The sequence below is a fragment of the Heptranchias perlo genome, chromosome 1, assembly GCF_035084215.1.
Source record: "Heptranchias perlo isolate sHepPer1 chromosome 1, sHepPer1.hap1, whole genome shotgun sequence".
NCBI lineage: Eukaryota > Metazoa > Chordata > Chondrichthyes > Hexanchiformes > Hexanchidae > Heptranchias > Heptranchias perlo.
Window position 1 is genome coordinate 16,933,592 of NC_090325.1, and position 25,319 is coordinate 16,958,910.

Sequence of the window (25,319 nt, forward strand, 5' to 3'; positions counted from 1 at the left end):
ATAAAAGATTGTTACACAAGATAAGGGCTTATGGGTTTGGGGTAATATATTAGCATGGATAGAGGATTGGTTAAAGGGCAGAAAACAGAGAGTAGGGATAAACATGTCATTCTCAGGTTGGCAGGCTGTAACTAGTGGGGTGCCGTAAGGATCAGTGCTCGGGCCTCAGCTATTTACAATCTATATTAATGACTTAGATGAAGGGACTGAATGTAATGTATCCAAGTTTGCTGATGATACAAAGCTAGATGGGAAAGTAAGCTATGAAGAGGACACAAAGAATCTGCAAAGGGATATAGACAGGTTAAGTGAGTGGGCAAGAAGGTGGCAGATGGATTATAATGTGGGGAAATGTGAGGTTATTCACTTTGGTAGGAAGAATAGAAAAACAGAATATTTTTTAAATGGTGAGAAACTATTAAATATTGGTGTTCAGAGAGACTTGGGTGTCCTCATTCAAGAAACACAAAAAGCTAGTATGCAGGTACAGCAGGCAATTAGGAAAACAAATAGCATGTTGGCCTTTATTGCAAGGGGTTGGAGTACAAGAGCAAGGAAGTCTTACTACAGTTGTACAGGGCATTAGTGAGACCTCACCTGGAGTACTGTGTACAGTTTTGGTCTCCTTATCTAAGGAAGGATTGCACTGCCTTCGAGGTGGTGCAACAAAGATTCACTAGATTAATTCCTGGGATGAGAGGGTTGTCCAATGAAGAGAGGCTGAGTAGAATTAGCCTTTACTCTCTGGAGTTTAGAAGAATGAGAGGTGATCTTACTGAGACATATAAGATTATGAGGGGGCTTGACAGGGTAGATGCTGAAAGATTGTTTCCCCTGGGTAGAGAGTCTAGAACTAGGGGGCATAATCGCAGGATACGGGGGTTGGCATTTCAAGACTGAGATGAGGAGGAATTTCTTCATGCAGAGGTTTGTGAGTCTTTGGAATTCTCTATCCCAGAGGGGCTGTGGATGCTGAGTCATTGAGTATATTCCAAGCAGAGATGGATAGATTTTCAGACCCTAGGGGATATGGAGATCGGGCAGGAAAGTGGAGCTGAGGTTGAAGATCAGCCATGCACTGATTGAATGGCGGAGCTAGCTCGAGGGGCCATATGGCCTACTCCTGCTCCTATTTCTTATGTTCTTATGTTCTTATACAGCCTCTCGAGCCTGCTCTGTCATTCAATAAGATCACGGTTGATCTTCTACCTCAACTCCACTTTCCTGCCCGATCCCCATATCCCTTCATTCCCTTAGTGTCCAAATATTAGTGTGACCAGGTCTTACTTTTTTTCCTCATACACCACAATCTACAGCTACAGTACTTCAAACCTGTTAGCCCTTAAAATAGAATTAACATGATTTCTTTGACCTCCAAATTACTTAAGCAATTTAGAACAACAGTGATAAAAGAGGAAATATTCACGGTTTAGCTGCAGATCTCTTCTTTTCCACAGTTTTATTGCTTAAGATTTCATAAGTAGCTGTACAGATTTTTGAAAACCTCAGTTATTGCAAAGAAATCGAATGCTCATCACAAATCCAGATTACATTAAGGTCAAACAAAGCTTTGAACAAGATTGTGTTATTTATTTTAAGAACAATCTAATTTTAATTTTGTAGTATCTTATGTTGGCTCACCTTAGATACTGCCAAAATGTTGACGATTCTGGTATTATATTCTGCCTGGATAATTTGATATGTGCTGGCTACAGGATTTGTTAAAACATTTGAGTTTGCAAATTAAGAAGGTTTCTGCAACTGCTGGGTTAACTGTTCGCAACTGACCTGTCAAATGAAACTTTTAAACTTTTTAATATCTGTCCCAGTGTTGTGAAACATTTTTCCAACCCTTGTCTTTATCTGAAAGTCAATCTAATAAGCCACTAAAAGAAACAAGCTTCTCCTACAATCGCTGTCATTTAAGTACTAAACAACCATCAGCAATTAACAAAAATCAAACTTCCATAAGCCACCATCCAAATATTTTGCTGTGAAACATTACATGCAGTACTTAATACGATGATTGATTAAAAATTAAAAGTTTGGTGTATCCTGCTGTTTTTCATGCAATGTTTATGTTTCCATTTAATAAATGCTCAGGATCGCATAATTCATTCCAATTAAAATAAATTTGGGCTCCCATTTCCAGATCAATGACCATTCAGGCATTGCAGTCAGCCTCCATTCCATGTTACAAATTCTTACAGAACATGTGCAGCGGTTTTGGTGCAGAATAGCCAAATGAATGGCATTTGTGGATGGGATTACAGTCGGAATCATTATAGCATGATTTCCGTAAAACACCTTCGATTTCTGCGTTGGAGTACAGAATACTTCACCTGCAGTTTTGAAGGAGTCTCTTACTCCTAACAATGCTAATTCTGTTTGGGTACAAGGTTACGAGGTTTACACCAATTTGGTGGAGTTTTTGCAACAGCCCTTTGGGTTTCAAAAACTGCAGAATAAGCAAACTCTGATTAATACAGCCAGTGATGCAATGCCACAGCTAAACCCTGGATGTAATGAACCCAAATCCCAATCTGTACCCAATTCATCACAAGGAGGCCATATGACTATAAAAACATTTCTCATCTTCTCCCTCTCGCCCCTCATGTAACATTTTGATAACCTCTCCTTTTAATGTCACATTGAAGTGTTTTGTTAAAATAAAATCTTAAAAAATACCCTTTTGGAACTAAGGTTTTACAAAATGAAACAATGGTCTTAAAAATACTAAAACTGAATGGTCTCAAATGTTAAAAGAAAAACATGTTGTGTACAAAAATGGCTCTAGGCTCTGGATAAAGTAAAGAACTCACAATATTTTTTCAGACATAGGAAATTTTTGAAGATGATCACATGACTGCACATTGACGGGAAGTATTCCACTGGTCGCTCTGTTGGTGAAAGGCTATATAAATGCAAGTTCATGAAAGGCTATATAAATGCAAATTCATTAAAGTCAATATAAATGCAAGTTCTTTCTTACTTTTTTTATTTTCATTGATTGTAAGGCGCTTTGGGATGTCCTGAGGTTGTGAAATGCGCTGTATGAATACAAGTTCATTCATTTTTACTTTCTATAGGTACATCTGAGCCTAACACAAGCTGAATTGAAGCAAATTTGAGTGAACTGATGGACCTAGTGGGATCACTGAAATATAAACCATCAAGAGTTGTTGGTTCCTCGTGAGTTTAAAGGGGTCGTGAGTTATCCAAGCCCAATTCTCTTGTTGCCTCTATTCCTGTAAACCTTTAAGTTAGAACATAAGATATAAGAACATAAGAAATAGGAGCAGGAGTAGGCCATTCGGCCCCTCAAGCCTGATCCGCCATTCAATAAGATAATGGCTCATCTTCGACCTTCCATCAAGTTCTATCAGGCATGTTGCTTACTTGATTTTTGCAAGTGTATTTAAATAATATTTTTAAAAGGCAAATATAGTAATGGTTTTAATGTGTGAGGACATACCCTTTGGATGTGTTCTGTGATGAAGTTGCTGTGCTGTTCGGCAGTTGCCTAGCAACAAATGAAGTCAATGCCAAAGTTGGTCAGCTGATGCATCCATCATCGGGGACAGAAAAAAAGAGAGTAAAATGTTCATGTAAAAAACATTTAATAACAGTAATCTTATGAAATAGATTGGAGCACAGAGCATGTAGCAGCTGAGAGATCCTTAATGTTTAGCTGAAGGATTTTCAAAGATGGGACAGAGTCCGAGGTTTCATCATCAAAGTTAAGATCACTGCGGTCACCTTAGAGTCCGTACTGGCCAGGATCTGAAAGATTTGGCCTGCTAGTTGCAGCTTTGGTTTCCCCTGCCGAAGCAAGGTGCTTTTTAGGGTATACCAGGCCACACCACCTGGGGATACAGAGGCCCCGATATTAGCGGGGAGGCAGGAAGGCAGTGGGGGGGGGGGGGCAGGGGGGGGTGATTGGGCACGAGGGTAACCCGCCCAATAAAAAATGTCCCTTTCCCATGCGACCGCGGGTCAATTGGAGCTACTTAACGTGGCTTCTGGGTTTGCCGTCCGAAAGCTGCGTGGTGGGCGGCCTGCGCACCCGCGTCACAGGCTGTCAGCTGGAGGAGCTCTATTTGAAGGGGCAGTCCTCCAATGGTTGCTCCTGGAGCAAAGACTCACACAGCACAATGGAGCAGCACAGGGGAAAGGCTGCTGCTAGATATAGTGATGCCTCACTCCAGGTGCGAGTGGATGGGGTGAGGAGGAGGAGGGATGTCTTCTACCCGGCAGACAGGAGGAAGTGGCCTGCCTCTGCCACCCAGAAGGCCTGGCTAGAGGTGGCAGAGGAGGTCACCAGCAGCAGCAACATCTCCCACGCCTGGATCCAGTGTAGGAAGCGTTTCAATGACCTAACTAGGTCAGCAAAAGAGAGTACACTTACTCATTCTCCTACATTCCGTCTTCACATCACCGCCCCCACCCCACAACTCATTCTGCACTGCCAACACTACTCTATCATATCACTCCCCACAGCCAATTAAGGCTCATCCTCAACTTAACTGCACTTCCTCCCCACTTCCTCACCTCCCCAGTACTCATCCCACCACTACCACTCAACCCAATCCTCATCCAATGTGATGGCTCTGTCTCATACTCACCCTCTGATGCATCTATTTCACGGTCAGCCTCACCCAAACCAATGTAATCATCGGTTGGCCACGTCATCATCACTCACTCACAGGTCTGTACTTTCTCCTCTTATAGGAGAAGAGAGTCCAGAATACACAGGAGAGGGCGAGGACCGGAGTGGGGCCTCAACAAGTCCTCACAGAGGCCGAGCAGGAGGCGCTGGAGCTGATCTGAACCCTCGAGTGCCTGTCTGTCGGGGACACCGAGACTGGCATCCGATAAACGTCTGGTGACAGAACTTTAACATTTAGCACACACGATATGAATTGATGTTAACTTGCCTTGCCATCTTCAGCACCTCAGTATGCTCATCGCAACATGACACATCTGTGATCATGCTTAATATTGCCTTCTGTTCTCTTACAGGGTCTTCAGCGACCGCTGTGACGGCAGAGGGCGATTCCTCAGAGGAGCTGCCAGTCTCTGAGGGGGTGCCGTCACATCTGAGCGAGCCATCCACCAGCGCAGATACTCACAACTCGTTGGGTCCTGGTCCTCAGTTAGTTGTGGTTGCACATGGTGAGTTACCACACACATGTGAGCACGAGCAGACACTGGTGGCAGGGGCAGCTGTGGAGAGTCCGTGTCGGTGGGAGCACTCCTGTCCAGGCTCTGCTCAGCTGAACACAGAAGCTGAACCCTGGGGGCCATCCTTTAAAAGGAGAATGATCGAGAAGCAGCAGCGCATTTGTGAGGTGCTGGAACAGATGCCACAAGGACTCTTCACAATCGCGCAGAGGGTGGAGGAGTCCAACTCCTGCATGAGTGGAATGGTGGCACAGGTACGGGAGGGAATCTCTGAGATAGTGTCAGAGGGAGGTGAGGGCATTTCTGACATTTTATTTTATTTGTTCATGGGACGTGGGCGTCGCTGGCAAGGCCAGCATTTATTGCCCATCCCTAATTGCCCTTGAGAAGGTGGTGGTGAGCCGCCTTCTTGAACCGTCGCAGTCCGTGTGGTGAAGGTTCTCCCACAGTGCTGTTAGGAAGGGAATTCCAGGATCTTGACCCAGCGACGATGAAGGAACGGCGATATATTTCCAAGTCGGGATGGTGTGTGACTTGGAGGAGAACGTGCAGGTGGTGTTGTTCCCATGTGCCTGCTGCCCTTGTCCTTCTAGGTGGTAGAGGTCGTGGGTTTGGGAGGTGCTGTGGAAGAAGCCTTGGCGAGTTGCTGCAGTGCATCCTGTGGATGGTACACACTGCAGCCACTGTGCGCAGGTGGTGGAGGGAGTGAATGTTTAGGGTGGTGGATGGGGTGCCAATCAAGCGGGCTGCTTTGTCCTGGATGTTGTCTAGCTTCTTGAGTGTTGTTGGAGCTGCACTCATCCAGGCAAGTGGAGAGTATTCCATCACACTCCTGACTTGTGCCTTGTAGATGGTGGAAAGGCTTTGGGGAGTCAGGAGGTGAGTCACTCATCGCAGAATACCCAGCCTCTGACCTGCTCTTGTAGCCATAGTATTTATGTGGCTGGTCCAGTTAAGTTTCTGGTCAATGGTGACCCCCAGGATGTTGATGGTAGGGGATTTGGCGATAGTAATGCTGTTGAATGTCAAGGGGAGGTGGTTAGATTCTCTCTTGTTGGAGATGATCATTGCCTGGCACTTGTCTGGTGCAAATGTTACTTGCCACTTATCAGCCCAAGCCTGGACGTTGTCCAAGTCTTGCTGCATGCGGACACGGACTGCTTGATTATCCGAGGGGTTGAGAATGGAACTGAACACTGTGCAATTATCAGCGAACATCCCCATTTCTGACCTTATGATGGAGGGAAGATCATTGATGAAGCAGCTGAAGATGGTTGGGCCTAGGACACTGCCCTGAGGAACTCCTGCAGCAATGTCCTGGGGCTGAGATGATTGGCCTCCAACAACCACTACCATCTTCCTTTGTGCTAGGTACGACTCCAGCCACTGGAGAGTTTTCCCCCTGATTCCCATTGACTTCAATTTTACTAGGGCTCCTTGGTGCCACACTCGGTCAAATGCTGCCTTGATGTCAAGGGCAGTCACTCTCACCTTACCTCTGGAATTCAGCTCTTTTTTCCATGCTTGGGCCAAGGCTGTAATGAGGTCTGGAGCCAAGTGGTCCTGGCGGAACCCAAACTGAGCATCGGTGAGCAGGTTATTGGTGAGTGAGTGCCGCTTGATAGCACTATCGATGACACCTTTCATCTGGAGCACAAGTCTTCAGCACTACAGCTGGGATGTTGTCGGAGCCCATAGACTTTGTTGTATCCAGTGCACTCAGCCGTTTCTTGATATCACGTGGAGTGAATCGAATTGGTTGAAGACTGGCTTCTGTGATGGTGGGGATATCGGTAGGAGGCCGAGATTGATCATCCACTCGGCACTTTTGGCTGAAAATGTTTGCAAACGCGTAAGCCTTGTCTTTTGCACTCACGTGCTGGACTCCGCCATCATTGAGGATGGGGATGTTTACAGAGCCTCCTCCTCCCGTTAGTTGTTTAATTGTCCACCACCATTCACGACTGGATGTGGCAGGACCGCAGAGCTTTGATCTGATCCGTTGGTTGTGGAATCGCTTAGCACTGTCTATAGCATGTTGCTTCCGCTGTTTAACATGCATGTAGTCCTGTATTGTAGCTTCACCAGGTTGGGACCTCATTGTGTCGCAGGTATGTGCGGGAATGTCTGCGATGGAGAGAAGGCTAGCCTCCATTGAGCTTCAAGCACGGTTCACAAATGAGTCCATTCGGGCTCTGACAACGGCCGTTTGGACTCGTAGTGAACAACATTCTGCTGCCTTAAACAGGCAGGCAGATACACTAGCACTGGCCATACAAGGCTTCACACATGTCCTCCAAACTGTTTTCCAGCAGAGTGGTAGGAGTGGTGTGGGCCTGGCCCAGGGGAGGGATGATAGCGAAAGGGGACATGGAAGTGTAGACGCCACTCAAAGCGCTCCCCCGCCTCACCCGTTGCCCCCTCTCAACCAGTACCCACAATGCTGCCTCCTCTCCAGGTGGTCGAGTCTGCCCCTGCACAGGTGCAGGTGGAGCAGTCTTTGGAGGGGCCCTCACGGGCACCAAAACCCAGAGGGCATAGGCCCAAAGCATCTAAGCAGTCAGGGCATGAACGAGAGCACCCTGCCACTACCTCTGCTGCAGCCACGGGGGATGCACCACGTAGAAGTAGCTGGAAGTGAAAGGCGAAGGTTTTGTAAGCTCGAAGGATATGCACAAGGGTGTTTGACAGTTGGTCATGTTTTTTATTTATGTTTTCTTTTTGTTAAACTCATATTAAATATTATTTTCACCACTACTGCCACGTCTTGGCCATTTTTGACTGGCTTCTGTCATAAGGCCCTTTCATGAGGTTCACCATGAATGCCGACACTTGATGCCACCCAAGATGGCAATCGGCCAGCTCTGAGTTACTCGAGGGAGGGCCTGAGGCCCCGATCGTCAACCAGCATGGCCATCATGGAGGAGCTGAAGATAAAGACGGTGTTGAACTTCTATGGGAATGGCTCCTCCAGGCTTCAATGGGGGACCTGTGCCGGATCAGCCAAAAGGGCAGTGAAGGCCCCCATGCAGCAGGTGACAGACGCCCTGCTCCGCAGGTGACAGATGCCCTGTTCCTCAGTTGACAGACGCCCTGTACCTCAGGTGACAGACACCCTGTTCGACAGTTGACAGACGCCCTGTACCTTAGGTGACAGACACCCTGTTCGACAGTTGACAGACGCCCTGTTCGACAGTTGACAGACGCCCTGTTCGACAGTTGACAGACGCCCTGTTCGACAGTTGACAGACGCCCTGCTCCGCAGGTGAAAGACGCCCTGCTCCACAGTTGACAGACGCCCTGTTCCGTAGGTGACAGACGCCCTATTCCGTAGGTGACAGACGCCCTGTTCGACAGGTGACAGACGCCCTGTTCGGCAGGTGACAGACGCCCTGTTCGGCAGGTGACAGACGCCCTGTTCGGCAGGTGACAGACGCCCTGTTCGGCAGGTGACAGACGCCCTGTTCCGCAGTTCACAGACGCCCTGTTCCGCAGGTGACAGGCGCCCTGTTCCGCAGGTGACAGGCGCCCTGTTCCGCAGGTGACAGACGCCCTGTTCCGCAGGTGACAGACGCCCTGTTCCTCAGGTGACAGACGCCCTGTTCCTCAGGTGACAGACGCCCTGTTCCGCAGGTGACAGACGCCCTGTTCCGCAGTTCACAGACGCCCTGTTCCGCAGGTGACAGACGCCCTGCTCCGCAGGTGACAGACGCCCTGCTCCGCAGGTGACAGACGCCCTGTTCCGCAGTTCACAGACGCCCTGTTCCGCAGTTCACAGGCGTCCTGTTCCACAGGTGACAGGCGTCCTGTTCCACAGGTGACAGGCGCCCTGTTCTTCAGGTGACAGACGCCCTGTTCCTCAGGTGACAGGCGCCCTGTTCTTCAGGTGACAGACGCCCTGTTCTTCAGGTGACAGGCGCCCTGTTCTTCAGGTGACAGACGCCCTGTTCTTCAGGTGACAGGCGCCCTGTTCCTCAGGTGACAGGCGCCCCGTTGCGCAGGTGACAGGCGCCCCGTTGCGCAGGTGACAGGCGCCCTGTTCTTCAGGTGACAGGCGCCCCGTTGCGCAGGTGACAGGCGCCCCGTTGCGCAGGTGACAGGCGCCCTGTTCTTCAGGTGACAGGCGCCCCGTTGCGCAGGTGACAGGCGCCCTGTTCTTCAGGTGACAGACGCCCTGTTCCTCAGGTGACAGACGCCCTGTTCCGCAGGTGACAGACGCCCTGTTCCGCAGTTCACAGACGCCCTGTTCCGCAGGTGACAGGCGCCCTGTTCTTCAGGTGACAGGCGCCCTGTTGCGCAGGGTGAAAGACTTCATCATACGAACATACCAAAAATGATGGACAGGAAAAGACCCTCTGGTCCACCCAGCCTGTCCCACACAATCGTGATACCTTGTGTAGCATAATATATACACTCCCCACCCCACCCCACCTGAAACCATGTGATCTCCTGGGAGAGGCGAAAAAACAGATTGTAAACGCAGGCCAATGCGGGGGGGAAAAATCTCGGAAATTCCTCTCCGACCCCTTTGGCGATCTAAACTAGTCCAGGAGATCACTCTGGCCCTGATAATTCTATGCATTATATTACCTACCTTTTGTAAGAGGTGATCTCCGCCCCATCACATTTGATGCAACACTGGCGGAGCAATGGCAGAGGGCACTGGACTCCTACTAAGTAGGTGGCCTCCCCGAGGCGCTTGGAGCGATCGATGGCACCCACGTGCACTCGAGGTCGCCTACAGAGGTTCACAGAGCTTCCTCAACAGGAAGGGGTTTCACTCCCTCAACGTCCAGGTGGTGTGCGATGTCCGTTTGAGGATCCTGCGCATCAATGCAACGCACGCGGGTGTGACGCATGACGCGTTTATCATGCGGAACTCAGACACAGCCCGCATATTGGAGGGAGGTGATCGGCCTGATGGTTGGTTGATGGGGGACAAGGCCTAACCCCCCCCGCCCCCTCCCCGCCCCGCTGATGACAACATTTCGGGCAACAAACACGGTGGTTGGAGATGAACTATAAGGAGGTCTCCACCAGGCAGGTCGTGGAGAGCGTTCTAAGGGTGCTCAAGTGTTTCTTCTGGTGCCTGGACAGATCTGGGGGCGGATTGGAGTACTGCCCAGAGAGAGCGGCCACGATCGTCTTGGTGTGCTGCGCCCTCCGCATCTTCGCTCTCCAGCAAGGTCTGGATCTGGACGTCCCGGGAGAGGAGCCGGTCGAGCTAAACGCCGTGCCCCGGAAAACGGAGCCGAGGGGTGCAGAGCCTGCACAGGAGGCAACCGCTCGACAGGGCAGAGCTGTTAGAGCTCGGCTCGTACGGCATATATTCTCATGATGAGCCCCACCTCATGCCACCCTCTCCTCCGTACTGAGAGCAGAAGGAGACCAAGACACAGTTATTTTAAACATCAAAAGAGATTTATTACAATCTCCAATTAACTATTAATATTAAATGAATAGAATTGTGCTGTTCAAAAATATAGCTAAATTTGTTCCTTAAGAATATAAGAACCATAGAACCATAGAAAAGATACAGCACAGAAGGGGGCCATTCGGCCCATCATGTCCATGCCGGCTCAAAGAACAACCAGTTGCCCATTCTAATGGAACTAGGAGCAGGAGTAGGCCATGCAGTTCCTCGAGCCTGCTCCGCCATTCAATAAGATCATGGCCAACTTTCGACCTCAACTCCACTTTCCCATCCAATCCCCATATCCCTTGATTCCCTTAGAGTCCAAAAATCTATCGATCTCAATCTTGAATATACTCAATGACTGAGCATCCACAGCCCTCTGGGGTAGAGAATTCCAAATATTCACAACCCTCTGAGTGAAGAAATTCCTCCTCATCTCAGTCCTAAATGTCTGACCCCTTATCCTGAGACTATGTCCCCTAGTACTGGACTCTCCAGCCAGGGAAAACAGCCTCTCAGCGTCTATCCTGTCAAGCCCTCTCAGAATCTTAAATGTTTCAATGAGATCACCTCTCATTCTTCTAAACTCCAGAGAGTATAGGCCCACTTTATTCAATCTTTCCTCATAGGACAACCCTCTCATCCTGGGAATCAATCTAGTGAACCTTTGTTGCACCCCCTCTAAGGCAAGTATATCCTTCCTTAGGTAAGGAGACCAAAACTGTACACAGTACTCCAGGTGTGGTCTCACCAAAGCCCTATACAATTGTAGAAAGACTTCCCCAATCTACTTGCAATAAAGGCCAACATATCATTTGCCTTCCTATTTGCTTGCTGTACTTGCATGTTAACTTTCTGTGTTTTGTGTGAAAGGACACCCAAATCCCTCTGCACACCAACATTTAATAGTTTCTCACCATTTCAAAAATATTCAGTTTTTCTATTTTTCCTACCAAACTGAATGACCTCACATTTCCCCACATCTGCCACCTTCTTGCCCATTCACTTAACCTGTCTATATCCCTTTGCAGCCTCTTTGTGTCCTCCTCACAGCTTACTTTCCCACCTAGCTTTGTATCGTCAGCAAACTTGGATACATTACATTCAGTCCCTTCATCTAAGTCATTGATATATATTGTAAATAGCTGAGGCCCAAGCACCGATCCTTGCGGCACCCCACTAGTTACAGCCTGGAATCCCGAAAATGACCTGTTTATTCCTACTCTCTTTCCTGTCCATTAACCAATCCTCAATCCATGCTAATATATTGCCCCAATCCCATGAGTCCTTATCTTCTGTAACAACTATTTGTGTGGCACCTTATCGAATGCCTTTTGAAAATCCACATATACTACATCCACTGGTTCTCTCTTGTCTACCCTGCTATTTACACCCTCAAAAAACTCTAATAAATTTGTCAAACACAATTTCCCTTTCATAAAATCGTGTTGACTCTGCCTAATCATATTATGATTTTCTAAGTGCCCTGTTACTACGTCCTTAATAATAGATTCCAGCATTTTCCCTACTACTGATGTCAGGCTAACTGGCCTGTCGTTCCCTATTTTCTCCCTCCCTTCTTTCTTGAATAGCAGGGTTACATTTGCTGCCATCCAATCCACAGGCACAGTTCTAGAATCAAGGGAAATCTGGAAGATCAAAACCAATACATCCACTATCTCTGCAGCCACCTCTTTTAAAGCCCTAGGATGTAGGCCATCAGGTCCAGGGGATTTGTCGGCTTTTAGTCCCATTAATTTTTCTAAGGCTTTTTCTTTACTAATCTTAATTACTTTAAGTTCCTCACTCTCATTAGACCCTTGGTTCCCCACTATTTCCGTTATGTTCTTTGTGTCATCTACTGTGAAGACAGAAATATTTCCTTGTTCCCCATTATAATTTCTCCTGTCTCTGCCTCTAAGGGACCCACGTTTACTTCCGCTAATCTCTTCCTTTTTATCCTTCTCTTCTTCTCCTCTTCCTGTTTAAATTTGTTCATTGTTTAAATGTTCACATTTGTTACAGCACATGCGTATTAAAAAAAATTAACATTTTGCAAACAACGCAAGTGGGAATATTTATTCAGAAATGTAGACATGGAGAAGGACATCGAGTCTGGAGCACAGAAACAGGCCATTCAGCCCAACTGGTCTATGTTGGTTTTTATGCTCCACACGAGTCTCCTCCCACCCCTCTTCTTCACCCCTATCCTAATACCCTTCTATTCTTTTCTCTCTTCTGTACTTATCTAGCTTCCCCTTAAATGCATTTATGCCATTTGTGGTAAGAAAGTGCAAAAATGAATCTTCAACAATTCAACATTGATTCAGCATTTTTTATAAAAGTGCAAACAAAGACCTATTCAGATATTTTACAACAGTGCAAACAAACAATTAGATTCAAGAATTTTATAAAAGTGCAAAAAAATAACTATTCAACTCCCCCCTTGGACGACAAGGAGGAGAAAGTGGGGATAGCAGAATTAAACTCCCCTGACTCTCTCTCAAGGTTCCTCGCCTGGCCCCTGTGCCCAGACGAGCTCTTCTACCTGTTGCTCCCCCCGTGTTGCATACCAGCCACTGTGGATGGCCCGTCTACCTGCAGCGTGGTGAAGGAATGCAGGTCTGATGAGCCGTGGGCCTGCGACACACTGCCTCGTACGGCCGCCTGTTCCTGGAGCAGGGATGCTGCCGCCTGCACCCCAGGATGGAGACCCTGAGCTGCTTTGTGCGGCCTGCCGTGTGCAGCTGGCAGCGTGTCTGCTGCTGTAAGGCTGGAGTCCAGGGTGGCGCTGCCTCTCATGAAGGTGGAAGCATCAGCCACATGGACACTCCGGACCAACCCACCAGTGCGGAGTTCACCGACAAGTTCACGTGATAGGTGGAACCATGGCAGCTGCGGTGACCCCGCGAGGTCTCAGTGACAAACTGTCTCTTATGACGACTTGCAGTCTGTTTCCTAAGGCCTGAACCAGAGTAGCATGAACCACCATCGTGTTGGGGGCTCTTACTTCTACTTCAACGTCCCCTTGCCAAGGGGACCCACCGGACGGCCCAAGGCAGCAGTCAACTGGTGATTCAACTGTTGGATAAGTTCCTGGACTACGGCCGCAGTCTGTCCAATGTTGTCGCAGCAGATTCTGAGACCAGGCCAACGAGGTTGTCCAATTTGTCCTTGATGGAAGACACAGAACACATCTCCACCCACCGCCCCCCTCAGGTGCTCCAGCACCAGGTGCCTCCTCCTTTCAGCAGTCGACATGTCAGGCAGCGCTGAGCCACTGCTCCGTGTCTGCCTTTTGGCCAGTCTCACTGGAGAGGGCGATACATCCTCCACCCCCTCCATAATTTCCACCGCCACAGTGGAGTCAGATGCCCAGGAGCCATCGCTGGACAGAATCGCCACCCAAGCACAGGTCGTGTGTTTCCACGTTGGTGCCAGGCTGAGGAGGACTCTGTCTCTGTTTGGGTGGGGTGGCCTGAGGGTGGAGCTCGAGGGTTCACTCACAGGAAGGAACGTTGGTGAGGAGCCCTGGCATTTCTGTCAGCCCCTCAGCACAGGGCACGAGCTGCCTTCTGAAACTCAGGGCCCTCTCCCTCCATCTGCCGCTGGGGCTGCTCCACCTCACTTCCCCACGCACTCGTCCCCCCCACCCCTCGACCTCCTCTTCCGAGTCGTCCCCCTCTGACTCCTCCAGTGGAAGTGCCTTTGTTCTTCTCTTCCTGGCTGCAGGGAGAAAACCAGATGATTAGATTGTTTACATTGCCGGGAGGGAGGGGAGTGGGCGTGGGTTTGAGCGTGGTTATGGGAGGCAACCCTCTGCCATTGTCTTGTACGGACACGTTGAATGGCCATAGGGTAGATACTCACTGGTTGTTGGACTCTCCGTATCTGCCTCGGCCTGTGCCACAGCCATGCTGGTGCATCTCCCCTGCAGCTCCCCTGCCTTTTTCATCATGGGGAGGGGGGTCAAGTGTCTGAGGCTTGGGCTGCCCCCCTCCCCACTCGTCACCCTCTCCTGGACATTGTGCACTAGCTAGGCCTTCAAAGGCAAAAGGAAAAGGTCAAAATGCAAGAAAAGCAATTCCAGCGAGCTACACCTGTGCATATATCAGGAGAGAAGGGTTTCGTCCCCTCCAACAGATTGCCCAATTGCTTCGCCTGAGTAGTACAGATTAAACGTGACAGTAGGAATGGAAATTAATCTCTCACCTTTCCTGATCTTGTCAGGTCATTAAACTCCTTGCGGCACTGGTCCGCCATCCTGGGCTTGAGGGTCGACCCAATCAGTGACACTGTCACTTCCCTCCAGGCATTGTCTCCTCACTGCCTGTGAATGCTGGGCCCCAGACGAGGCACCTCCCTCACCGTGCCTCGATCTCATCGAGGTGGGCCTGCAGGTCACCGTGAGTAAAGTTGTAAACCCTTTACCGATCAGTCATCTGCTGGGAGGGATAAATTACACCATACTGTCAGGCTGCTTAGCACGCTGCTCAGGTGGCAAACTCTCTCGCTGCTCTTCAATCTCTGCATTTTTAAATTATCAATCAAACATTGATTTAAATTGTTCGATCAGATGAATGTAGTTTTTCAAATTGATTTCCAACACTGCTCAGATTGCAAACTCTCTCGCCGCTCTTCAAACTTATGCATTCTTAAATTGTTTTTAATTTCATTTTATTTAAATTGAATTTGTTAATGAAATTTACATCAATCAATCAAATCAATCAATGCACCCTTTCAGGTCGTGCATTCCAGATCATAACAACTCGCTGCATAAAAACATTTCTCCTTATCTCCCATCTGGTTCTTTTGCCAGAGAGGGAGCAAAGCGCAGGATCGGCAATAAAAGGAGTGAGAGAGAGAGTGGAGCGCGGGATCGGCAATAAAAGGAGTGAGAGGAGAGAGGAGAGAGAGAGTGGAGCGCGGGATCGGTGATAAAAGGAGTGAGAGGAGAGAGGAGAGAGAGTGGAGCGCAGGATCGGTGATAAAAGGAGTGAGAGGAGAGAGGAGAGAGAGAGTGGAGCGCGGGATCGGTGATAAAAGGAGTGAGAGGAGAGAGAGAGAGAGTGGAGCGCAGGATCGGTGATAAAAGGAGTGAGAGAGAGAGGAGAGAGAGAGTGGAGCGCGGGATCGGTGATAAAAGGAGTGAGAGAGAGAGAGAGTGGAGCGCAGGATCGGTGATAAAAGGAGTGAGAGAGAGAGGAGAGAGAGAGTGGAGCGCAGGATCGGTGATAACAGGAGTGAGAGAGAGAGGAGAGAGAGAGTGGAGCGCGGGATCGGTGATAAAAGGAGTGAGAGAGAGAGGAGAGAGAGAGTGGAGCACGGGATCGGTGATAAAAGGAGTGAGAGAGAGAGGAGAGAGAGAGTGGAGCGCAGGATCGGTGATAAAAGGAGTGAGAGAGAGAGGAGAGAGAGAGTGGAGCGCGGGATCGGTGATAAAAGGAGTGAGAGGAGAGAGAGAGAGAGTGGAGCGCAGGATCGGTGATAAAAGGAGTGAGAGGAGAGAGAGAGAGAGTGGAGCGCAGGATCGGTGATAAAAGGAGTGAGAGAGGAGAGAGAGTGGAGCGCAGGATCGGTGATAAAAGGAGTGAGAGGAGAGAGGAGAGAGAGAGTGGAGCGCAGGATCGGTGATAAAAGGAGTGAGAGAGAGAGGAGAGAGAGAGTGGAGCGCGGGATCGGTGATAAAAGGAGTGAGAGAGAGAGGAGAGAGAGAGTGGAGCGCAGGATCGGTGATAAAAGGAGTGAGAGGAGAGAGGAGAGAGAGAGTGGAGCGCAGGATCGGTGATAAAAGGAGTGAGAGAGAGAGGAGAGAGAGAGTGGAGCGCAGGATCGGTGATAAAAGGAGTGAGAGGAGAGAGAGAGAGTGGAGCGCAGGATCGGTGATAAAAGGAGTGAGAGGAGAGAGGAGAGAGAGAGAGTGGAGCGCAGGATCGGTGATAAAAGGAGTGAGAGAGAGAGGAGAGAGAGAGTGGAGCGCAGGATCGGTGATAACAGGAGTGAGAGAGAGAGGAGAGAGAGAGTGGAGCGCGGGATCGGTGATAAAAGGAGTGAGAGAGAGAGGAGAGAGAGAGTGGAGCACGGGATCGGTGATAAAAGGAGTGAGAGAGAGAGGAGAGAGAGAGTGGAGCGCAGGATCGGTGATAAAAGGAGTGAGAGAGAGAGGAGAGAGAGAGTGGAGCGCGGGATCGGTGATAAAAGGAGTGAGAGGAGAGAGAGAGAGAGTGGAGCGCAGGATCGGTGATAAAAGGAGTGAGAGGAGAGAGAGAGAGAGTGGAGCGCAGGATCGGTGATAAAAGGAGTGAGAGAGGAGAGAGAGTGGAGCGCAGGATCGGTGATAAAAGGAGTGAGAGGAGAGAGGAGAGAGAGAGTGGAGCGCAGGATCGGTGATAAAAGGAGTGAGAGAGAGAGGAGAGAGAGAGTGGAGCGCGGGATCGGTGATAAAAGGAGTGAGAGAGAGAGGAGAGAGAGAGTGGAGCGCAGGATCGGTGATAAAAGGAGTGAGAGGAGAGAGGAGAGAGAGAGTGGAGCGCAGGATCGGTGATAAAAGGAGTGAGAGAGAGAGGAGAGAGAGAGTGGAGCGCAGGATCGGTGATAAAAGGAGTGAGAGGAGAGAGAGAGAGTGGAGCGCAGGATCGGTGATAAAAGGAGTGAGAGGAGAGAGGAGAGAGAGAGAGTGGAGCGCAGGATCGGTGATAAAAGGAGTGAGAGAGAGAGAGAGAGAGAGAGTGGAGCGCAGGATCGGTGATAAAAGGAGTGAGAGAGAGAGGAGAGAGAGAGTGGAGCGCAGGATCGGTGATAAAAGGAGTGAGAGGAGAGAGGAGAGAGAGTGGAGCGCAGGATCGGTGATAAAAGGAGTGAGAGGAGAGAGGAGAGAGAGTGGAGCGCAGGATCGGCGATAAAAGGAGTGAGAGAGAGAGGAGAGAGAGTGGTGCGCAGGATCGGTGATAAAAGGAGTGAGAGGAGAGAGGAGAGAGAGAGTGGAGCGCAGGATCGGCGATAAATGGAGTGAGAGGAGAGAGGAGAGAGAGAGTGGAGCGCGGGATCGGCGATAAAAGGAGTGAGAGAGAGAGGAGAGAGAGTGGTGCGCAGGATCGGTGATAAAAGGAGTGAGAGGAGAGAGGAGAGAGAGAGTGGAGCGCAGGATCGGCGATAAATGGAGTGAGAGGAGAGAGGAGAGAGAGAGTGGAGCGCAGGATCGGTGATAAAAGGAGTGAGAGAGAGAGGAGAGAGAGAGTGGAGCGCAGGATCGGTGATAAAAGGAGTGAGAGAGAGAGGAGAGAGAGAGTGGAGCGCAGGATCGGTGATAAAAGGAGTGAGAGAGAGAGGAGAGAGAGAGTGGAGCGCAGGATCGGTGATAAAAGGAGTGAGAGAGAGAGGAGAGAGAGAGTGGAGCGCAGGATCGGCGATAAAAGGAGGAGAGAGAGAGGAGAGAGAGAGTGGAGCGCAGGATCGGTGATAAAAGGAGTGAGAGGAGAGAGAGAGAGTGGAGCGCAGGATCGGTGATAAAAGGAGTGAGAGGAGAGAGGAGAGAGAGAGTGGAGCGCAGGATCGGTGATAAAAGGAGTGAGAGAGAGAGAGAGAGAGTGGAGCGCGGGATTGGCGATAAAAGGAGTGAGAGAGAGAGGAGAGAGAGAGTGGAGCGCAGGATCGGTGATAAAAGGAGTGAGAGGAGAGAGGAGAGAGAGTGGAGCGCAGGATCGGTGATAAAAGGAGTGAGAGAGAGAGGAGAGAGAGAGAGCGCAGGATCGGTCATAAAAGGAGTGAGAGAGAGAGAGGAGAGAGAGTGGAGCGCAGGATGGGTGATAAAAGGAGTGAGAGAGAGAGGAGAGAGAGAGTGGAGCGCAGGATCGGTGATAAAAGGAGTGAGAGAGAGAGAGGAGAGAGAGTGGAGCGCAGGATCGGTGATAAAAGGAGTGAGAGAGGAGAGAGAGTGGAGCGCGGGATCGGTGATAAAAGGAGTGAGAGAGAGAGAGAGAGTGGAGCGCAGGATCGGTGATAAAAGGAGTGAGAGAGAGAGGAGAGAGAGTGGAGCGCAGGATCGGTGATAAAAGGAGTGAGAGAGAGAGGAGAGAGAGAGTGGAGCGCAGGATCGGTGATAAAAGGAGTGAGAGAGAGAGGAGAGAGAGAGTGGAGCGCGGGATCGGTGATAAAAGGAGTGAGAGAGAGGAGAGAGAGTGGAGCGCAGGATCGGTGATAAAAGGAGGAGAGAGGAGAGAGGAGAGAGAGAGTGGAGCGCAGGATCGGCGATAAAAGGAGTGAGAGAGGAGAGAGAGAGAGTGGAGCGCGGGATCGGTGATAAAAGGAGTGAGAGAGAGAGGAGAGAGAGAGTGGAGCGCGGGATCGGTGATAAAAGGAGTGAGAGAGAGAGGAGAGAGAGAGAGCGGAGCGCAGGATCGGTGATAAAAGGAGTGAGAGAGGAGAGAGAGAGAGTGGAGCGCGGGATCGGTGATAAAAGGAGTGAGAGAGAGAGGAGAGAGAGAGAGCGGAGCGCAGGATCGGTGATAAAAGGAGTGAGAGAGAGAGGAGAGAGAGTGTCGCGCAGGATCGGCGATAAAAGGAGTGAGAGAGAGAGGAGAGAGAGTGGAGCGCAGGATCGGTGATAAAAGGAGTGAGAGAGAGAGGAGAGAGAGAGTGGAGCGCAGGATCGGCGATAAAAGGAGGAGAGAGGAGAGAGGAGAGAGAGAGTGGAGCGCAGGATCGGCGATAAAAGGAGTGAGAGAGAGAGGAGAGAGAGAGTGGAGCGCAGGATCGGTGATAAAAGGAGTGAGAGAGAGAGAGAGAGAGTGGAGCGCAGGATCGGTGATAAAAGGAGGAGAGAGGAGAGAGGAGAGAGAGAGTGGAGCGCAGGATCGGCGATAAAAGGAGTGAGAGAGAGAGGAGAGAGAGAGTGGAGCGCAGGATCGGTGATAAAAGGAGGAGAGAGGAGAGAGGAGAGAGAGTGGAGCGCAGGATCGGTGATAAAAGGAGTGAGAGAGAGAGAGAGAGAGAGTGGAGCGCAGGATCGGTGATAAAAGGAGTGAGAGAGAGAGGAGAGAGAGAGTGGAGCGCAGGATCGGTGATAAAAGGAGTGAGAGAGAGAGAGGAGAGAGAGTGGAGCGCAGGATCGGTGATAAAAGGAGTGAGAGGAGAGAGGAGAGAGAGAGTGGAGCGCAGGATCGGCGATAAAAGGAGTGAGAGAGAGAGGAGAGAGAGAGTGGAGCGCAGGATCGGTGATAAAAGGAGTGAGAGAGAGAGGAGAGAGAGAGTGGAGCGCAGGATCGGTGATAAAAGGAGTGAGAGGAGAGAGGAGAGAGAGTGGAGCGCAGGATGGGTGATAAAAGGAGTGAGAGAGAGAGGAGAGAGAGAGTGGAGCGCAGGATCGGTGATAAAAGGAGTGAGAGAGAGGAGAGAGAGAGTGGAGCGCAGGATCGGCGATAAAAGGAGTGAGAGAGAGAGGAGAGAGAGAGTGGAGCGCAGGATCGGTGATAAAAGGAGTGAGAGAGAGAGGAGAGAGAGTGGAGCGCAGGATCGGCGATAAAAGGAGTGAGAGAGAGAGGAGAGAGAGAGTGGAGCGCAGGATCGGTGATAAAAGGAGTGAGAGAGAGAGGAGAGAGAGAGTGGAGCGCAGGATCGGTGATAAAAGGAGGAGAGAGAGAGAGAGAGAGTGGAGCGCAGGATCGGTGATAAAAGGAGTGAGAGAGAGAGAGAGAGAGTGGAGCGCAGGATCGGTGATAAAAGGAGTGAGAGAGAGAGAGGAGAGAGAGTGGAGCGCAGGATCGGTGATAAAAGGAGTGAGAGAGAGAGGAGAGAGAGAGTGGAGCGCAGGATCGGTGATAAAAGGAGTGAGAGAGAGAGGAGAGAGAGAGTGGAGCGCAGGATCGGTGATAAAAGGAGTGAGAGGAGAGAGGAGAGAGAGAGTGGAGCGCAGGATCGGTGATAAAAGGAGTGAGAGGAGAGAGGAGAGAGAGTGGAGCGCAGGATCGGTGATAAAAGGAGTGAGAGGAGAGAGAGAGAGAGTGGAGCGCAGGATCGGTGATAAAAGGAGTGAGAGAGAGAGGAGAGAGAGAGTGGAGCGCAGGATCGGTGATAAAAGGAGTGAGAGAGAGAGGAGAGAGAGTGGAGCGCGGGATCGGTGATAAAAGGAGTGAGAGAGAGAGGAGAGAGAGAGTGGAGCGCAGGATCGGTGATAAAAGGAGTGAGAGAGGAGAGAGAGAGAGTGGAGCGCAGGATCGGTGATAAAAGGAGTGAGAGAGAGAGGAGAGAGAGAGTGGAACGCAGGATCGGTGATAAAAGGAGTGAGAGAGAGAGGAGAGAGAGAGTGGAGCGCAGGATCGGTGATAAAAGGAGTGAGAGAGAGAGGAGAGAGAGAGTGGAGCGCAGGATCGGTGATAAAAGGAGAGAGAGAGGAGAGAGAGAGTGGAGCGCAGGATCGGTGATAAAAGGAGTGAGAGAGAGAGGAGAGAGAGAGTGGAGCGCAGGATCGGTGATAAAAGGAGTGAGAGAGAGAGGAGAGAGAGAGTGGAGCGCAGGATCGGTGATAAAAGGAGAGAGAGAGGAGAGAGAGAGTGGAGCGCAGGATCGGTGATAAAAGGAGTGAGAGAGAGAGGAGAGAGAGAGTGGAGCGCAGGATCGGTGATAAAAGGAGTGAGAGAGAGAGAGGAGAGAGAGTGGAGCGCAGGATCGGTGATAAAAGGAGTGAGAGAGAGAGGAGAGAGAGAGTGGAGCGCAGGATCGGTGATAAAAGGAGTGAGAGAGAGAGGAGAGAGAGTGTCGCGCAGGATCGGCGATAAAAGGAGTGAGAGAGAGAGGAGAGAGAGTGGAGCGCAGGATCGGCGATAAAAGGAGTGAGAGAGGAGAGAGAGTGGAGCGCAGGATCGGCGATAAAAGGAGTGAGAGAGAGAGGAGAGAGAGAGTGGAGCGCAGGATCGGCGATAAAAGGAGTGAGAGAGAGAGGAGAGAGAGTGGAGCGCAGGATCGGTGATAAAAGGAGTGAGAGGAGAGAGGAGAGAGAGTGGAGCGCAGGATCGGTGATAAAAGGAGTGAGAGAGAGAGGAGAGAGAGTGGAGCGCAGGATCGGTGATAAAAGGAGGAGAGAGGAGAGAGGAGAGAGAGAGTGGAGCGCAGGATCGGTGATAAAAGGAGTGAGAGAGAGAGGAGAGAGAGTGGAGCGCAGGATCGGTGATAAAAGGAGTGAGAGAGAGAGGAGAGAGAGAGTGGAGCGCAGGATCGGTGATAAAAGGAGTGAGAGAGAGAGGAGAGAGAGAGAGGAGCGCAGGATCGGCGATAAAAGGAGTGAGAGAGAGAGGAGAGAGAGTGGAGCGCAGGATCGGTGATAAAAGGAGTGAGAGAGAGAGGAGAGAGAGTGGAGCGCAGGATCGGTGATAAAAGGAGTGAGAGGAGAGAGAGAGAGAGAGTGGAGCGCAGGATCGGTGATAAAAGGAGGAGAGAGGAGAGAGGAGAGAGAGTGGAGCGCAGGATCGGCGATAAAAGGAGTGAGAGAGAGAGAGGAGAGAGAGTGGAGCGCAGGATCGGTGATAAAAGGAGTGAGAGGAGAGAGGAGAGAGAGTGGAGCGCAGGATCGGCGATAAAAGGAGTGAGAGAGAGAGGAGAGAGAGAGTGGAGCGCAGGATCGGTGATAAAAGGAGTGAGAGGAGAGAGGAGAGAGAGAGAGAGCGCAGGATCGGTGATAAAAGGAGTGAGAGGAGAGAGGAGAGAGAGAGTGGAGCGCAGGATCGGTGATAAAAGGAGTGAGAGGAGAGAGGAGAGAGACCGGAGCGCAGGATCGGTGATAAAAGGAGTGAGAGAGAGAGGAGAGAGAGTGGAGCGCAGGATCGGTGATAAAAGGAGAGAGAGAGGAGAGAGAGTGTCGCGCAGGATCGGTGATAAAAGGAGTGAGAGAGGAGAGAGAGTGGAGCGCAGGATCGGTGATAAAAGGAGTGAGAGAGAGAGGAGAGAGAGAGTGGAGCGCAGGATCGGTGATAAAAGGAGTGAGAGAGAGAGGAGAGAGAGTGGAGCGCAGGATCGGCGATAAAAGGAGTGAGAGAGAGAGGAGTGAGAGTGGAGCGCAGGATCGGTGATAAAAGGAGTGAGAGAGAGAGGAGAGAGAGAGTGGAGCGCAGGATCGGTGATAAAAGGAGTGAGAGAGAGAGGAGAGAGAGAGAGGAGCGCAGGATGGGTGATAAAAGGAGTGAGAGAGAGAGGAGAGAGAGTGGAGCGCAGGATCGGTGATAAAAGGAGGAGAGAGGAGAGAGGAGAGAGAGTGGAGCGCAGGATCGGCGATAAAAGGAGTGAGAGAGAGAGAGGAGAGAGAGTGGAGCGCAGGATCGGTGATAAAAGGAGTGAGAGGAGAGAGGGGAGAGAGTGGAGCGCAGGATCGGTGATAAAAGGAGTGAGAGGAGAGAGGAGAGAGACCGGAGCGCAGGATCGGTGATAAAAGGAGTGAGAGAGAGAGAGAGAGAGTGGAGCGCAGGATCGGCGATAAAAGGAGTGAGAGAGAGAGGAGAGAGAGTGGAGCGCAGGATCTGCGATAAAAGGAGTGAGAGAGAGAGGAGAGAGAGAGTGGAGCGCAGGATCGGCGATAAAAGGAGTGAGAGAGAGAGGAGAGAGAGAGTGGAGCGCAGGATCGGCGATAAAAGGAGTGAGAGAGAGAGGAGAGAGAGAGTGGAGCGCAGGATTGGCGATAAAAGGAGTGAGAGAGGAGAGAGAGAGAGAGTGGAGCGCAGGATCGGTGATAAAAGGAGTGAGAAAGAGAGGAGAGAGAGAGTGGAGCGCAGGATTGGCGATAAAAGGAGTGAGAGAGGAGAGAGAGAACGGAGCGCAGGATCAGTAATAAAAGGAGGAGTGAGAGAGGAGAGAAAGAGCAGAGCGGGCTCAGCGATAAAAGGAGGAGTGAAAGAGGAGAGAAAGAGCACCAGTGGGATCGGCGATAAAAGGAGTGAGAGAGGAGAGAGAGAGAGAGCGGAGCACAGGATCGGTGATAAAAGGAGGAGAGAGAGAGAGAGAGAGAGCGGAGCACGGGATCGGTGATAAAAGGAGGAGAGAGAGAGAGAGAGAGCGGAGCACGGGATCGGTGATAAAAGCAGGAGAGAGAGGAGAGAGAGAGAGAGCGGAGCACAGGATCGGTGATAAAAGGAGGAGAGAGAGAGAGAGAGAGAGAGCGGAGCACGGGATTGGCGATAAAAGGAGGAGAGAGGAGAGAGAGAGCGGAGCACGGGATCGGTGATAAAAGGAGGAGAGAGGAGAGAGAGAGAGAGCGGAGCACGGGATTGGCGATAAAAGGAGGAGTGAGGAGAGAGAGAGAGAGCGGAGCACGGGATTGGCGATAAAAGGAGGAGAGAGAGAGAGAGAGAGAGCGGAGCACAGGATCGGTGATAAAAGGAGGAGAGAGGAGAGAAAGAGAGAGCGGAGCACGGGATTGGCGATAAAAGGAGGAGAGAGGAGAGAGAGAGAGAGCGGAGCACGGGATCGGTGATAAAAGGAGGAGAGAGGAGAGAGAGAGAGAGGAGAGAGCGGAGCACGGGATTGGCGATAAAAGGAGGAGTGAGGAGAGAGAGAGAGAGCGGAGTGTGGGATCGGTGATAAAAGGAGGAGTGAGGAGAGAGAGAGAGAGCGGAGTGTGGGATCGGTGATAAAAGGAGGAGAGAGAGAGAGAGAGAGAGAGCGGAGCGCGGGATCGGTGATAAAAGGAGGAGAGAGAGAGAGAGAGAGCGGAGCACAGGATCGGTGATAAAAGGAGGAGAGAGAGAGAGAGCGGAGTGTGGGATCGGTGATAAAAGGAGGAGAGAGAGAGAGAGAGAGAGAGCGGAGCACGGGATCGGTGATAAAAGGAGGAGAGAGAGAGAGAGAGAGCGGAGCACGGGATCGGTGATAAAAGGAGGAGAGAGAGAGAGAGCGGAGCACGGGATCGGTGATAAAAGGAGGAGAGAGAGAGAGAGCGGAGCGTGGGATCGGTGATAAAAGGAGGAGAGAGGAGAGAGGAGAGAGAGCGGAGCACGGGATCGGTGATAAAAGGAGGAGTGAGGAGAGAGAGAGAGAGAGCGGAGCGCGGGATTGGTGATAAAAGGAGTGAGAGAGAGAGAGAGCGGAGCACGGGATTGGCGATAAAAGGAGGAGAGAGGAGAGAGAGAGAGAGAGCGGAGCGCGGGATTGGTGATAAAAGGAGTGAGAGAGAGAGAGAGCGGAGCACGGGATTGGCGATAAAAGGAGGAGAGAGGAGAGAGAGAGAGAGCGGAGCACGGGATCGGTGATAAAAGGAGGAGAGAGGAGAGAGAGAGAGAGAGCGGAGCGCGGGATTGGTGATAAAAGGAGGAGAGAGGAGAGAGAGAGAGAGAGCGGAGCGCGGGATTGGCGATAAAAGGAGGAGAGAGGAGAGAGAGAGAGAGAGCGGAGCGCGGGATTGGTGATAAAAGGAGTGAGAGAGAGAGAGAGCGGAGCGCGGGATTGGTGATAAAAGGAGGAGTGAGGAGAGAGAGACAGAGCGGAGCACGGGATTGGTGATAAAAGGAGGAGTGAGGAGAGAGAGAGAGAGAGAGAGCGGAGCACGGGATCGATGATAAAAGGAGGATTGAGAGAGAGAGAGAGAGAGCGGAGCACGGGATTGGTGATAAAAGGAGGAGTGAGGAGAGAGAGAGAGAGAGAGAGAGCGGAGCACGGGATTGGTGATAAAAGGAGGAGTGAGGAGAGAGAGAGAGAGCGGAGTGCGGGATTGGTGATAAAAGGAGGAGTGAGGAGAGAGAGA

General features: G+C 50.7%; 1 long non-coding RNA gene across 1 annotated transcript; it reads right to left on the minus strand.

The window, feature by feature from the left end:
* Nucleotides 1-14,199: 14,199 nt before the first annotated feature.
* LOC137323593 (uncharacterized) lies at nucleotides 14,200-15,555 on the minus strand. Its single transcript, XR_010963412.1, has 3 exons — nucleotides 14,813-15,555; nucleotides 14,471-14,642; nucleotides 14,200-14,326 (listed from the first exon to the last, which is right to left on the minus strand). It is a non-coding gene; the product is annotated as an uncharacterized lncRNA (long non-coding RNA).
* Nucleotides 15,556-25,319: the final 9,764 nt, after the last annotated feature.